General features: G+C 39.2%; 1 protein-coding gene across 2 annotated transcripts in view; it reads left to right on the forward strand.

Moving 5' to 3' along the window:
* Positions 1 to 2805: 2805 nt before the first annotated feature.
* BCAR3 (BCAR3 adaptor protein, NSP family member) overlaps positions 2806 to 15258 on the forward strand; it is a 97367-nt gene continuing 84914 nt past the window's right edge. The window contains exon 1 of one of the 2 annotated variants that reach the window (XM_080602873.1): positions 2806 to 3776. The gene's annotated coding sequence lies outside the window, so the exon portion shown is untranslated. Of the gene's footprint in view, positions 3777 to 3889; positions 13152 to 15258 lie in introns of those variants that run through there. The other variant, XM_080602872.1, reaches the window with a different exon arrangement.

Below are 15258 nucleotides of genomic sequence, written 5' to 3' on the forward strand. Positions count from 1 at the left end.
TTATTAGCTTTTACCATTTAATCGTTGTGTAATGATTTTTGTGAAAAGAATTTGACAATTGGGTCCATTACCTAGGGTGTGGTCTGCAGATTGTGGTCTAGTAGCTGATTTGGAATAGTTATTCAGGAAAATGCATAGAGTGAGTTTGGAAGAACTAAAGATGGTATTAGTTCAGTTTCCCTTCAGTGACAGTTCATAACGTACTGTGATTGTGAAAAGTTTTGTGTTGTTTGTTTTTTAATGACCTAGTTATTGTATTGCTGTTACAGTCAGTTTAATTCAGTTATTGCAGAAATGACAGATAATAGAAGAAATAAGACTGTTACTACATTGTCTCAGATGGATTGGGTGAGGAATATATGAAAGAGATTATCAGAGGACCAGTGATATTTATTGTTTTCTTGAAAGTCCTACTGAATTTTAAAGGTTGTAGATTTTAAGTGAAAAGGATGTTTTTGACCAGTGTTTAACTATGATTTTCTTTTTTTCACTCTTGAGAATGAGTAGGTTTTTTGTGTGTTTCATGTTAAGGATATGAGCTACTTCTGCTGGAGGTAGCTAAAATGAAATGAGAATCATGGTATTTATTGATCACCAACTGAAATATGAAAGAAAATTTCGCATGACCCTTTGGATTTTTTATATTCTCTTGAAGTTAACCATAAATATTCATTACCAAGCACAGACAGGGACATAGATTCCTTAAAAAGTGCTGGTTGCCTGGAGATAAATGGTGCACAAAGTAAAGTGAATTTTCTGGAAAGTATGAAACGTAGACGTAGAACCACTAGCCCCCAAGTCCCTGCTACCATGCAGATGTTATTCTCATACAGTTGTATGTAAGCTAAAATCTTGAACCTGTAAATGATAAAAAGCCAGTAAAAGCAACTATGGTGTCTTGTTCTCTGGATGAGAAATGGAAGCACAGAAAATGAATAGTGAACACTGAGGAAAGAAAACAAGCCACCAGAGTAATTGTTATTCTGTTGCATCTTGGGACATTCTAGCTGAACTCCACAAAAGCGATGTGCTACCCTGAGGGGCCCTAAGAGAGAAGAGCAAGTTCTGGTTTTAGGCAGCAAGCAACAGCGCCATGCCGGTTGTTCAGGCTGCTCAATAGCTTGTTGCAAATCTTAAAACAAGCTAATTTATATACAACATTGCTAGTGTGGGATTTGTTTTATGTTCTTTATCTTTGCCCTTCTTTCAGATGTTCTAATGTCTTCTGTTTTGCCACATGCTGTGTCCAGCAAGTGCTTGTGTTCTACTGTGGGAGCGAGACGGGGACACATTAGACAGTGTGAGCAGGGCTGCAGGGCAGGACCTGCACCTCACATTTGACAGCGTGCCGGTCAACTACTGCCTCACCTTATGCTTCATTCAGCCTTTTCCAGTGAAGGCACCGGTTGGCATATTGTTTTGCAATGACCTATTTTCATAAAAGCATAGGAACATAATACTTTGGAGTACTCCTTAATTTCAATTTAATCAATTGAATTTGATTAAAAGTGACAAATTTTAAGTTGCTGGGGAGAGCAGGTGAAAACAAAATGCACCACATGACTCCATAAACTTACCAGATGATCGGATTTCTCTGGAAATACTCAAATTTGTCAAAAAAAAAAAAATTGTTAAAACACCAGCATAATTTGAGAAACTATTTGCCTATAAATTGCAAGTATTTTCTTGTAATTGTGCTGTCAGAAATGCTTGTGTTACATTAATTCTGCCTGTGATGATATAAACAATTACTGACAAATTTCCATGAGATTAAAGAGCAACAGAAACCTAGCTAAGGGTGGCTGGGTGGTCCTGGGGCAGTACCACCAGTAGTTATGGTTAATTTAGGTGCAGAAGTAAAATACTTCTCGTTTTCCTTTGCTTATGCTTCCATTTCCGTACCTTGGGCACTTTTAATCTCTCTGCAATCAACAGTCCCTTTAAAATTGAAGCTGCCTAATGATCTGTCCAGTTTATATTGTTTGCTATAATTCTTGATTCTTTTCCTTCTGATTCTCTTAATGCGTTCTGAAAGACTATGCGTGTATTGTCTTCGCAACATTTTCTTCAAGCCCCTCTTCACACGCACGTTTTGTGGAGTTGTCCCCCTGTACTTCCCCGCTGGGGCTTGTGCCTGCGCGCTGGGAGAGCCGTCCCTGCTGCTGCTGCCTGTGTGCTTGCGCCAGGGAATTCACCGCTTCGCCATCAGGCATGTCTCTCTCTTAATTAACTTACGCACTTCTCAGGTATGGTTGTGTAAATGTTGCTTGCAACATGCAAATACGTACATGTGAAAGCCTTGGCCTTCTATTTTTTTCACTGGGGTCTAGGCAAATTCTGTGGCACTATCCTGAAATACAAAACTTAGGGGAGTAGTAGTTGGAAATGAATGCATTGCTGGAAGTGATGGGATGTGGAAGATTTTATCTGTCGCTTGACTTAGTTGCTTTTATGGGATTCATGTAAGAGAGGTTAGTGTTGGCTATTTAACGTTGAATTCTGGGAAAACTGGATGTTTTTGTAAAGGGCTGTACATATTTTATAGCTAGATAGCATTCCTGAATGGGCTTCTCTGCTGTCAAACAGTCATAGTTGATGTTACTAACAGCGTGGTTCATTTTCAGTTATGGGGATTTACCTTGTTTTTAAATAAACATTATTATGATTTGAAAGAGAGGCTGTAGTCACCTGTGCAGGATTTAAAAGCAATTTTTTTATTTTAAGAAATTAAATACAATTCATGAATTACATCGTGAATTTGTTAAGTTGTGAATAAATCATGAATTTATTTCAGTCATGAATAGCATCAAGGTTTGCTTATTGCTGCTGCTTTTTAATTATTATTATTATTTTACCACCCAAATTTTTAATTTGTTTTGATAGGTCTTATTAAAGTGGCTCTTTGTCTTCTTTTTATTGGTATGCGTAGGTTAGGAAGAAAAGATGGTATTAATTCAAGCATTAAATGCTTGTTTCATCTGCTGCATTTTGTGGGCGTTTTGTTGCTTGAAAATGATTTTGACTAGATCTGTGTCAGGCCATCACTGAAGGAGAGAAGTAGCCTTATTTCCAGCTAAGACCGTTTTCCAGAGACGGTTCTAGAAACCTAACAGCATGACTCAGTTGGTCAGATACAAGTGCCAAGGTCGTTGCTATTGCCGGACTTTGCTCGGGACCTTTCTTTCCACACATTTTTTAAAAAACCGCTCCTTGCGTGAGGCACGGGCGGGCGGCCACAGGCGGCCGTTGTTTCGCCTCGTGCGCGGCCGTTGGCGCCCCGCGCGCCTCAGGGCTCGGTCACTGCCTGACGGAGGAGGGGGACTCGAGCGTCCCGTCGTGGGGGCGTCCGTGTTCGGCTCGGCGCGGCCCCGCTGCCGCTCTCTCATAGCCGCGGTTCGAGTCCAGGCGACGGCCTTGCGGCCGCCCGCGACGCGGGCCGTGGTCGTTGTCGCTGCCCGCCGCCCCCGCTCGGTCAGGCGGCCCCGCAGGGACTCGCTGACGGGTAGCCGGCCGCCGGGAAGCGCCAGGTTGGTCGGCTCGGTTGCAGCGGCCGTGAGGGAAGGGACAGAAGGCAGGGGCGGAAAGGTCGCAGCCACACGGAAAGAGGAAGGGGAATAAAGAATAAAAGAGCACATGCGACTCCGCCGGGACTCGAACCCGGAACCTTTGAATCCCTTCACCCTCTAGAAGTCCAATGCGCTATCCATTGCGCCACGGAGCCACCTGTTGGAGTCTCCGCACGCCGCCCATAGAGTCTGCGCGGCCCTGCTCTGACTGTAAGTGGCCTTGGTGCCGGGTGCCTTCCTTTTCACTCGTTAATAATGCGCTTTGTATCATTTCTCCATTTTTTTTAAACTAGTATCGATAGGCTTAGCCTTATTAGCTGCTGTGTAAACAAGTCCCGAGGCAGCCTGCGCGCACGGCCGGGAGGGGGGAGGGGGGGTGGCTACAGCTTGCTGTGAGGTGCTCGGCAGCCTACCTCTTCTGAGAAATGGATTGTTGCTTTTTTTTTTTTTCATCAGTACTGTACATAAAATATTTATTGTCATCACACTTGGGCGGTTTCAATATTAACCCTTGTATTAGAGGAAACATAAGGGAATCCTGTTCCACAGGTTCCTTATGTTGTGGAACTGTTTCTCCAAACATCCTCGAATAAAGTTGTGTAAATAAATCTTGTTAGGACTGGGTCTTGGTACACACATGAACATGAAACATTGACGAATTAGGTTAGGTCTGATTCTGCGTCAACAAATACAAGCATTTCTCATATTCCAATTATTTGATGTGCTTTTAACATCACTCCACTTCTGGACTAAAAGTGAAAATTCAATTTCAGATCCAAAAAAATCAGATCCAAAAAAATCCTTTCCATATCAAGGATATGTAAGCTACACTGGGTCAGTTCCAAACCTTATATTCGTTTAAATACACTTCACACAGGAAGTTATTTTAACGTGGGTGATTTCCAACATTGTAGGTTTTTAGAAACAATCTCAACACATTTTCTTAAAACAATAGTATTTGAATTAAAGTATTTGGGAAAAACATGGGTATGTTTACTGTGCACCCTATACACTGCAGCATTTTGTAGCTCTCCAGTGCCACGTGAGACAAAAAAAAAAAACAACTGTGTGGGAATCTGAAAGGTGACAAGTGAAAATATGTCCCTGAAGTCTCTGCTAGACACGATGTCGTGAGGTGACAGAGAAATACGGTGAGATGTGGGAAATGCCTGGAAATCAGTGACTGAGAATATTTTACTGGGAATATTTTGGAGTCTTTGAAAAACCTTGTAAATGGGAAGAACAAAAAACAAAAAATATAAATAAATTAGGGAAATAATATTCCATTATGTGGCAGTATTTTCAATGAGAATGAAAACATCACAGTATACCTGGATCATTGTTTCAAATACTGTGAGTGTCTGTCACTAAATCCATTAAGGGAAGCAATGACTGAACTATATTTGGTCTAAATTCACAGTAAAATACCCAGTATTTCTGTAAAACAAGATTTTTCCTTAAAAGCTGTAGTTACGATCAGGAGCATGTTTGCTGCTGCAGCGCTCAGAGTGGGACACAGGGCTCCCGGGCTCCTGGGTGGCTCAGGAGAGCAAGCTGCGGCTGGAGCAGGCAGGGCTGGCAGCACGTCTGCTCTTCCTGGGTTGCACAGGATATACAGGTTTTGTGAGAGTCTTGTATTTCATGTAATAATCGATATCAGTACCTATAGGAGTGGAGAAAAACACAAAAATAAATGCATCTAAGAATCAAAGTTGTGCAAGAGTCACAGTAGGTCTCATTGGATTTATGAGCTCTGGGTCTGTGTGGTCTTGCCACAACTGTGCCATTCTGGACCAAATTCCTTTGTGCTTCTTGTAAAGAAATGTTTATTTGTGTCCTCAGATTAACAACTCAGGCTCTGTGCTTCATAAAGGAAACAGAACTTTTGTTTTTAAAAACTGAATCAGTCATCAAAATAATGAGCTTAAATTTATATTTGTTCAGCTCAAATAAATCACTTGTATGTAGCTAAAAATTGCCATGAACATCCTGTAGTATAGGAGTATCCGGGCACATTTATTGTAGGGCAACAGAGTGTCAGCACCTCACCGGTGTGATTTGATACCATGGTAGTAGCTTTGGACAGCAGAGCACTAATAATTGCAGGTAGTGAAGAGCAGGAGTTAGCTTTGAGAAAACTAGTCCTGAAGCTGTATGAGCAAAGAATTCTGAGGCTTGTATGAGTGTTATCTCCTCTCGTAATTTCATTTTGGTTAGTTGGTTTACACAGGCAGGTAACAGGCTGGCTGGTGTTCTTGCAGGGCTGACTGGGGATGTGTTCAGAAATTGTCCAGAGATATTTAAAATTGTTCAAGTCAGTTTCCGTATTTTTTTCCCCTCCACTGTGAACGTAGTCCCAGTGCAAAGTCCGCCTTTCGTTTTTGACAGTAGATGGAGCTGCTGCATGAGAAACAGAACAGCTCACAGTTCATGAACTGAGGAAACGTGGTATGTTAAGCAACAACAGATCAACCTTTGATGGCGTCTGGACCTGGATGTGCCCTTTGGACTAGCTTGTCTAGGGCCAGCTGAAGTTCAGTTCTCTTACAAGCTGTCTTTTTAGCTCCTCTTCACATTTATGCTCTGTTTCAGGGAGTTGAAGTTCAATTGTGCGGGCACTTAGACAATTTCATTGAACTAAGCTAGGTGCTATTCTGCTAATTTTAAATGAGGAGAAACTGAGATAGCAATACCTTGACACAAGACAGCAAGTGGATCAAAGGCAGGCCGAAAATATCACCACCCTATGGTATTTTCCCACTGATAGTAAAAACCTAGAAATTAGTCATAAGATCGGAGTGGTCTTTGAGACTTTGTGCAGTTTGGGTTTCAGCATTGTTTTCCAGCGGGGGGTTGCTTTGCAGAGTAACTTCATGCTTGCTTTATGGACCTTTTCTGCTTTTATTTTTTTGGTCCTTGTTTGCGTAGCTTAACACAGTGAAAAATAGCTACAAGCATTTTTTCAGTGTTTATTTATAGTTCTACTGCATTTCACTCATCTTGTATTCCAGTGCATTTCAGGAACGTAACTTTTTTGTGCTTTTCTGTTGCAAAAGGAGAGCCTGTCCACTTTATTTTAAAAATGTGGAGCTATTTTGCTCTTTATTAACATCTCAGTTTTGATAATAAGCTGAAGTTTGTCACTTCTCAAACTTTCTCATGTAGCTCTTTTCAGTTTCCTTTTTGTATGTTCCTCAAGTTGTGTACTGTGCAAGGTACTTACCTCTGATGTGTTTCAAATTAGTGTTCTTAACTGTACCAACCACCCTTGATCTTTGGCCTTTGTTTGTGCTGCAGCTGTCTATTTTCGTATGGCTTAGTTCCATTTCTTGCTGTTTGTGGTTGTTTGTTTGTTTGTTTGTTTTTGTTTTTAGTAGCAAAATCCTAGATTTCAGCATATCTTTTATGTAAGCATTTGCTCTTCAGCTTAAGCTTATTTCTCTGGTATCGTGAAATTTTATCTAGTCTCTCTTTTGCTATTTGTTGTTTTCAGAGCAAAGAAAGAGATGAGCAACAGCCATTTTTGCCTCAACTTGATCCTCAGATTTACTTTAAGTTGTGAAACAGTCCTGAAGACTACAAGCTAAAGTTAATAATTATAAAAAACAAAGTTGAAGGTGCAAAATTTTTGTTCTCGCCTTACATTTTGAAAACCTGATGTAATATCTGGGCTTTTTTTTAAATTATTATTATTAACATCAAGCCAACAAATATTTACACAATTGAGTTGTTCCTTTAAAGCTTTTCACAGATGTCACTGTAATTCAGCTCCTCCTATGCAAAAAAAAAAAAAAACGTATCTGCAGTCTAGTGATTTAATCTTGAACTTCTGGATTCTTGTTCCAGCCTTGCAACTACCATGCCATGTTACAGTCTGCTCCATTTTCCCTTCTGTAAAATATAGGTGCTAGATGTTTTTTTATTCCTGCATGTTGTTGTGCAGTTAGCCATCTGCAAGGTAACTTTAAAATTCTGAGATGAAATCTCCTCTGGAAATGCCTTATTACATATCTGATTTTGTTTGTCAGTTTCCATATATCAAACCTAAGTGGCTAAAGTTATATATTAGAATTTATCTAGGCAGTTGGGCTGCTTTTCACCAAGCTTCCCTTCTCCTTTGTACAGCTTTGCTAAATGCTACTGGATGATGGAGTTCTCCTGTTCCCTGTTTATTTGGTTGTTTCCTCAGCTCAGTTACTGGTTCTTCATTTTGTAAGAATGAAGCAGTTGTATTGTCCTAATAAACTTGAGACACTGATAAAGATTATTCTCTCTTTGCCAGAGTTTACGTGCAAAACAAATAGGAGAAAACCTACAGAAAGTATACAGATTTGGTCTCAAGACTTCAGAAAAAATCAAGAGGGGTAGGACATACTTCTCTAGTGTGAACTTCTTTATATATAGGACTTTGAGATATTTAATATATAAATTTTGCTCAGCAAGGATGCTGATTAAGAACAAGAATTTAAATACACAGTTAAAAGATAATAATTTCGAAACCATCTAAAACAATCTTTACCTTCCCCCACACCATTTAAATGCAGTATTTGTTTTCTCTCCTCACTCACGTGCTCTGTGAATAATGTGTACATATGAAACAAGCGCAGTGTTCGAGCAGTGGTACAGTGCAGACATCTGGTTGAGTGCAGGTAACAGGAATGTTTTCTAAGTAAAACACTGGCTTAACTTCTGCTTTCATTTGCACTGTTCTGAATCTGACCTAACTAAACCAAGTCAGTGAAGTTATTTCAAGGCTATGTTGATGTTAGTAAGAGGAAAAATTGGCCTCTAATGCCTTTTAGTTTTTTTGTTTTGTTTTGTTTGTTTCTTACCAGCTGAGCTGGCACAGTGTTCACTTTTACATAGAAAACAGGTGATTTTTGCCAACCTTTTCTTTGGAGATGTCCCTGGTTAATAAACCCTGGCTTTAAGTGTTGTCATTACTGTTCTTTCTGGAGAGAAGTGCTTTTAATCTCTACTGACTGAATAGAGGCAGGAAGAGAAAATGCTGCAGACTCACGTCTCCTTGATAAGAACTTGATCTTGGAATAAATTGTGGGTCTCGTTGTGCTTTTTAGATTTCACACTGTGCAGACTATTTTTCTTGACAGCTAAAAACAATAGTTGGCTCATGGTGTCCTGCCAACAGTTAGGTCATCACTGAGCAGAAAGTGTGTCCCTAAGGTTGCGTGTAGTCAGTGCCACTTCTGGCAAGGAATTGCCAGGTATCTTCTGAAAGGATGAAAAGTTTTATTCTTAATGAAATTTCGCTTCGTGATTATGAGCAACTGACTCAGCATAATATGTGAATACTGACTCTGATGTAATTGCAGCAACAATGTTATTTAAAATCATGTTCTTTTGTCAGTCTTTTAATTACAAATATTACACAGTCTGGGAATCTAGCCCAGAACTATATATATACTTTCCTCCCTCCCTCCCTCCCTTTCTCCTTCAACAAGTTTTTACTAGATCCATTTCAAATGTATGTTGATTTGACTGTACTGGAATTTTTCAGAAAATTATCCCTCTGGACTTTTAGAACCAGAAGATGTGAATTGTGTTTTCAAGGTTTATTCATAAATATCTGTGTCTCTTTGAATTTTAACTTAATGGAACTGTATCACAATTTATGAATTTGACTTTTGTAACTGAAGTCACTGCGTGCAATATGAGGTAAAGGAATGGCACAGGATGGGGTGCCAGCAACTCTCAAATTCTAACTGTGTGTTTGTCTTTTACTTACGGCATGGCTTGGCAAGCCATCCACATTTACTTGCAGGTATAGTGAGGATCATAACCAACTCAGTCTTCCGCAGAAGCTTTGGCTCCATGGTACATCTGTGGAATTGCCTAGCACTCCAGTCAGTGCCTGCAGCCTTCCGACTCTGCACTGACTTTCTTTGTCTTGCTCACTCTTTCACTCCCACTTGGCAAGCTGTGAGGGAAGCATGCTGGCAGTAACGACTGAGCATCCGGTCCTGTGCAGGCAGAGTGGTGCAGAGAAGATGCTCAGCAGCTCGTGGTGCATGCACATGCTCAGGCTCACCCTCCAACAAGAATAACAGCAGGGAAGTTAACAAAGCATGAGTTCTGTAAGAGTTACCTGCAGATACTGCAGGTATTTTGGATGAAAAGATATGGCAAGCAGGAAATCACTGCTGTTTTAGGGCTCTTCACTTCTGAGGGTGAAGTTCATAGGGGCCCGGGTGTCTCTTCAGTCTTTCCAGAGGAGGCTGGGATAGGAGGGAATACATCCCATGGGAAGGGTTCCCATAATCTAAAGAGAAGTGATGGCTTGGGCTCAGTGAAGAGGTGCCCTTATGATGGGGGAGGATCTCACTCATCCTCTGTGAAAGCAGCACACCTGGGGGCCCATCTTAAGTGCCTGGATATAAATGCTTGCAGGATGGGAAGCATACAGAGGGAACTGGAAGTTTGTATGCAGTTGGAAAACTGTAATGTTATTGGGTTTATGCACATTAGAAATAGTACAGCAGTTACCTGAAATGTATATTTCCATTGTGAGTATTGTGGTAATTTCTAGCCTTCTAATATTCTATTTATTATCAAGTGGTTTTGTAAAACCAGATAGATAGCAAAATTCCAGTTGTAGGTAGACTGACTTGAGAAATGGCTGAGTGACTCGCTTAGAGACATCTGCCAGTCACTAGCAGGGCCAGGAGCTAGACACAGCTCTGCCTTACCAGTCTGGAGTTCTGCTCTGTCCTTCTTTTGCTTACATTCCATCTTGGAATTGTATAATGAAGGTGATTATATAACATAACTTGACTAATATTTCTAGAACTGTAGAATTGCCCAATCTATTGTTGTTTACAATAGATGATGATCATCAGTTGAGCCACACTTATAATCTTGTACTGGCCCACTTGAAATCTGGCTAACTTTTATTATAGTTCCAAGACAATTTATTTAGCCATGTATTGTAGATAATAGATGTATCTAAGGAAAGTGGAAACAGCAAAGATCCCCATACACCAATTAAGTTAAAATACCTTCTCAAGAACCTCCATTGGAATGATGTTATACATAGGAAGTAGCATTGTATACTGGTCAAAAATATTACAACTTGATCAGTGCTTCAACACTGACAGTTTAAAAAAGTTTTCTATCTGTAAACACAGTAAATTTATTCTGGAAGTTATTTAGATATTGTATAAGTGAATGCCATGTTGCAATTTTGCAGCAAGTTTATAAGCAGACCACCAACCTTGTGTTCTGCACTTCTATCAGAATTTTTTTCTCTGCTTTAACAGCTATAGCAGAAGAATGTTGAACTAACAAGTTGTCTGTAGCTAAGCATTGCTTAATTGTTGTTCCATATTCTTCATTCCAATTTTTATCTCATAAAGCCAGTCACTGAAGTTAATACAACTTATTACTCTGCAGAAGTTACAGTATGAAGACACAAAAAGCTGCACATCAAAGGCTATTCTGTGCAGATAGTGCAGACACAAAGGCTGCTTTGTGACGAATGTGCGGAGTTAGCTCTGCCACTCTAAATCAGTACTGAATTTTCATCGGTTCTAGTGTTGCAGTAAAATAATGTCCTTTTGTTCTTTTGGGGACTTCAATTTTATTTCCAAAATACTGGCAGGCAGTAAGCATTGACTTAACAACCTGAAAAAAAAATCCACTTTAAGAACTGAAATTCCAGTTTAGTCTCTCATTAACTCAAATCTCCTTATTTTGTAGAAGTGATATATACTTACATATGGTCATCTTGATTTGTTTGAATTAGTAGTATGTACCAGTCATTACAGCAGCAAATCAAAACAAGCAGCTTCCAGGGTCTTTGATGTCTGGAAATTGTAGCAATCACTACTAACGAGATCTATTCTTTTTTGCAATCTTTTTCCCTCCATGGAAATAATGCAAATATAATTATTGCAATACATGGTTGTAAGTACTATTGTAGATATTTCAGTTTGCAACCACTGAGGTGTGGAATCCAGAGAACCAGACCAAAAAAGCCTGAAATACCAGCACAGCCCCTACCCAAAATTGCAGGGGGGCAGTTACACCTGGATAGAGGCTCAGTGGTGCTTCTTTCAGATTCATATTTATGTGGACTTTGTTTAATTATTAATGTAATTGCTACAAAATTGTCATTTGCTTTTGTAGGTCTTGTGGTGACAAAGCTAGTTTGGCAGGGAAATGGGCACTTTTTGTATTTAGTATTAAATGCCATGCAATTGTTATTGTATGGAGGCCTTAGTTTTTTTGACTGACAGTTTTGCATCTTATTTTTCAGCAACAGTTACCTACTAGAGATGGTGTTATGATATAGGTTACTAGTCAAAATGAGAAAACAGTTGAACAGCATTTGGTGAAAGTGTGAGAAGTGATATCTCTAGGCAGGCTGGGGAAATTATAGTCACGCTAAGTTAAAATAAAATAGGACTACTGTGGCAGGAGGAATTTGGAATTAATTTAATTAATTAATTAATTTGGAATTCCTGGAAGATAGAAGAATAGAGTGGCAGAACCTGGTGGACAAAAGAAAGGACAAAGGAGAAACATGAAGATGGGGGCTATGGAGAAAGAGAATAATGTTGATGGTGCTAGTAAAAATTTGGTAGGGGGTTGGCTTTGGTTTGACAGTTTTTTTTCTGGGTCTCCGCTCCTGCAGTACAGAATGGAGCTGGGGTGACTGTCCTGCTAATCCGCAGAAGATCATGGTGAAATCAGCCCCCCACAGCCTCTGCACAGTCACTTCAAGTCAGAAATCCACATCTGCAATTTCTGTGCTGGCAGAGCTCATGTGACACATGTTGGGCATGGGAAATTACACCTGCAAGATGCACATGGCTCAACTTTAATTTACTTATATAAATGATAGTCATTGCTGTTCAACTCATGGATTTTAACATTCCTGACATCATACCTCTCTTTCTTGAGGTTTTACCTCAAAGCAATCTAGTGACCTGTTGTTTGGCATCAGGTGGTACTGGTTCGTTATTGTCCGAGAAATGAATGCACTCAGACTCTGTAAAGTACTGCTTAAAATACCATGCTAATACGGTAGATTTGGAAAAAAAAAAAAAAAAAAAAGAAAAGGAAAAAAAAGGATTGTATATGTAATTTCATGTCCTTCCCAATACTGGGAACCCTGAGTTGTGTGGTATCAAACAGGTTTCAGGTCTCAAATCAGGGTGCACTACGGTGGGCGTATCCTGCCCATGGAAAGTTCACCTGGTGTTTTGGTCTTTTGAACTCTGACGGGATTTTCTCAAACAGTTGTAGTTCTCATTTCTATTGTCAAACAGAAAGGAGGTTCACATGAGAACTGGTTGTTGCACTTTTAAATAAAGCCAAGGACACGCAGGTGGTGCAGGTGCCAGCGCTGAGTGGGAGCCGCCTAGAGGCTCCTGTGTTGCAGGGAGCTGGCAAGTTTAGCCTGCAGCCACTGGACGTGCACAGCACAGGGCTGACAGCAAAGCTGTGCGCACAGCGCAGTGCAGCACTTGCCTCATCCTGTTCTGCAGATCCTCAGTACAAGAGCCTTCTGGTTAGGATAAGTACCTGTGGCTGAAGGAAAAATAACCTGGATTGCAAAATAATGTAAGTATACATCTAATTTTTGAGAGCATCAGGGATTTCAAGGTAGACATGCAGCATAGGTAAGTGGGGAATGATCCTAACTGAACCTTGTAAGTGGCTACCGTAATCAAATAGTAATAATAAAATATGATAAACTATAATGTGATACCTGGAGTAGATAAGTGTACCTCTCCCTAATAATCTTTTGATCTCTGGTACTGCTTGAATGTGTTTTGAGCTTGTGCATTGTTTTACTTTGATGTAAATGTATCATATTTTTTTTTTTAGTTTTTGAATCTTTTCTCCCAGTGTATAAGCAAATTTATTTTTGCAAAAATATATTTTTTGAAATAGCCTGTAAAAGTGACAGCTGAAAAATAGGAACTTCTTTGTTTCTTAATGAATCATTGGCAAGTAGTTGTCACACTTTTCATCTAGTAGAAAAGTAACAAAAAAAGAAAGTCAAGAAGTTCACGAAGTACAGTATACAGCTTCTTCCTCATTTAGGAAACAAACACATACAAAACCGCCAATAACATAAAAACAAACTTACAGCTCAATTATCATCATTATGATTCATCAGCTGCTGTCTCCTAGGGAGGTCTGACTGCTGATTGGGCACAGGGCTTCTCAAGTTGTGTCTTTTACCAGAAAGCTTTTACATTTTAAGCCTACGTAATAGACCATGATAACCTCCTTATATGGTATAAACTGTTATTTATATTTTATTAATCATTACCATTTTATTGTTATGAATAGTGCTCACAGGTTAATAACAGACAATTAGAAGTGCTAGCAGATGTTTCCTATTCAACTTCTTGTAGAATTAAAATTTAGAAAGATCTTAATCTTAGGTCTAAGTCGTAGGAGTTACTCCTCACTATGTGAGCAATGCTTTTTAAAACTCTGAATGAAAATAAATGTTGTTATGTAATAATAAAAGGTTTTCTAAAATCCACGAAGAATAAGATTAAAATCCTCTTTGCAATAATGTAATATATTGAGAGAGAAAGGTTTGTAGGGAGATTGTATATGATCTGCATTTATTGTAAAAAATAATTGTGTTAACAACTTGCAAGTTAAGTAATGCAGGGAATCTTTCTTGTATTGTATAATGTTTAGGGCATTGTTTTGTTTTTTAGATGTTTGAATTTGTTTTACATTTTTGTCAATTTATCTATCTAAATTACTTGGAAGATAAAATTAATCTTATTTTAACACGTCTTTACAGCTGGATTGGGAAAAAATAAGGGAGAAGCTTGAGGAAAAATACGGGAATAGAATATGTTAGTGCATTGTCTGTTTTTCCCACTTTGACAGCGGTATTGCTTAGAGCTCGTTTCACATGACTGTACTTGTTTCTGCTCTTGGAAAAATGTTGCAGTCATGGCACAAGCATGAATTTCTGTGTAAGGGATGATGAAGGGAGCCATGCTAAATAGTTTTTCATTTTAATGTTACATAAAAAAGGATCTAATTTTTTTTTACCAAATACGTAACTGAAAGCAAAAGCCTTTTAATGGTAAACAACTCATTTTAAGCAAAGAGACAGATACTAAGAAGTAGCTCTTTCACCAAACTATCAAAAATACAGTGATGGTATAATAGCAAGAAACCTTTGTTTGAATAAATTACATGGTGGGGTTCTAGTGTTTCTGTATTTCTTGGATTTGGAGCACCAGTTGGTGCTTTAGAATAGAATCCAGTTCTTTATGTACATCAGGAGTGGCTTCACATTTAGTAATGTTACTGAGTGGATTTTTTTTCTCTGAATTTTAACTCTCAGCACCAGTCAACACCAGATGAAGTGCAATGCAGTATCCATGAATTCCTAGTAAAGTAGCGTTATATACATAATTTGCCTTTTCTCAACATTGCTGTTTTGATCCTCAGCCTTTTCTTGTTTTTTTGTGTTCACCGCCATTATTGTGTAATACCTGAATGCTCCTGGCTCCAGTTTTCCTTTTGATGATAGCAATGCATTCTTCTCACCAGTGTCTGGCACCACCAAAGAAAATGTTTAAGTATGCACACAAACTTTGCGTAGCTACAGCAGTAGTTCATGTCATGTCCTCGCCTTGCTTATCCTGTCTTTAGTTCATGGGGATTTCCTTCCTATTTCTACGTG

The sequence above is a fragment of the Anser brachyrhynchus genome, assembly GCF_964034855.1.
Source record: "Anser brachyrhynchus genome assembly, chromosome: 8".
In the NCBI taxonomy this organism is placed as follows: Eukaryota; Metazoa; Chordata; class Aves; order Anseriformes; family Anatidae; genus Anser; species Anser brachyrhynchus.